Source organism: Octopus bimaculoides, chromosome 27 (assembly GCF_001194135.2).
Source record: "Octopus bimaculoides isolate UCB-OBI-ISO-001 chromosome 27, ASM119413v2, whole genome shotgun sequence".
NCBI classification, from domain to species: Eukaryota; Metazoa; Mollusca; class Cephalopoda; order Octopoda; family Octopodidae; genus Octopus; species Octopus bimaculoides.
This window is the reverse complement of record NC_069007.1, coordinates 18999917-19001892: the sequence shown is the minus strand read 5'-3', so window position 1 is coordinate 19001892 and position 1976 is coordinate 18999917.

Genomic DNA, 1976 nt, shown 5'->3' with positions numbered 1-1976 from the left:
ATACACATATATATATACACACATACACACACATATATATACATACACATATATATACATATATACATATATATACACACACATATATATACACACACGCATATATACATATATATACACATATATATACATATATATACATATATATATATATATATATACACACATATATATGCATATATATACACATATTTATACATATATATATATACATATATATACACACACACATATATATATACATATATATACACATATATACACACACACACACACACACACACACACACATGTATGTACATATATATACACACACATACAAAACAGGGTTGTTCAGGTTTCTGGCCACCACTTTCACTCACAAGGTATTGGTCAAGCTGCAGCTATAATAGGGGTCACTAGCCAAGGGTGTCCATGCATTGGGACTGTACCACCAGCCACATGATTCCAAAGGAAACATCCTAACCACACAGCCAGCAATGCCTTGTCAACATTGCACCACTATGCATGAAATACCAAGGTGGACTTGTCTGGAAGAATTACCAGAAGAAGAGATAAATAGAACAAATATGGATTATATTTCAAAGAACTTACCGTTGCCAAGAAACTAAATGTGCCAGAGTTTTTCACACCTCTTTGACGGATCGTCGTGGTTGCAGCAGCATCATCATCGTCTTCCGGAGAGTCAGACACATCCCCTTCTCTAGGCTGTTCTTGCGAAGAAAACTCTGGGTTGGTATCCATGGTCAAAGGAACGGGTGAGACTTCTGGAAAATTCTGTAAGATATCAGGACGGTTAGAAATTCTGGTTTTTACTGTTTGTGATATCATCATCATCGTTTAACGTCCGCTTTCCATGCTAGCATGGGTTGGACGGTTTGACTGAGGACTGGTGAAACCAGATGGCTACACCAGGCTCCAATCTGATTTGGCAGAGTTTCTACAGCTGGATGCCCTTCCTAACGCCAACCACTCCGAGAGTGTAGTGGGTGCTTTTACGTGCCACCGGCACGAAGGCCAGTCAGGCGGTACTGGCAATGGCCACGCTCAAAATGGTGTATTTTACGTGCCACCCGCACAAGAGCCAGTCCAGGGGCACTGGCAACGATCTCGCTTGAAAGTCGTTACACATGCTGCGAGCACAAGTGCCAGAAAGGCGACGCTGGGCACAGGTGCCATCCCGATACGAGTGATATGAGTGTCATAAATTGTGCCATAAAACTGTGCCATTCTCACGGATTTTGGAGATGTGTTTTTATGTGCCACTGGCATGGGTGCCACTGGCATGGGTGCCATGACTGTGATTTTACTTGGCTTGATGGGTCTTCTTCTCAAGCACGGCATACATACACACATACAAACATACATACACACATACATACACATGTATATACATATGTACAAACATACATATATACATGCACACATGCATACATACACATACATACATACATAAACACATACAAACATACACACATATATACATACATATATATTTATATATATGTGTATATATATAACTAATTTAGAGACGAACCACCACTCAGTCAACTCAGAACCCGTCCAAATCCATGCTGTGAGGCATATACCATATCAATATTTATCTAAGATTATAATCTAAAATTCTAAATTTAAATAGTATATAAATATATCATATAAAGAAACATTCATCCCGGCAAGCCAAGTAAGATCGTTGCCAGTGCCCCTGGACTGGCTCTTGTGCGGGTGGCACATAAGATGCACCATTTTGAGCGTGGCCGTTGCCAGTAGCGCCTGACTGGCCTCCGTAGGATTTTCAAGCGAGATCGTTGCCAGTGCCCCTGGACTGGCTTGTGCGGGTGGCACATAAAAGACACCATTTCGAGCGTGGCCGTTGCCAGTATCGCCTGACTGGCCTTCGTGCAGGTGACACGTAAAAGCACCTACTACACTCTCTGAGTGGTTGGCGTTAGGAAGGGCATCCAGCTGTAGAAACT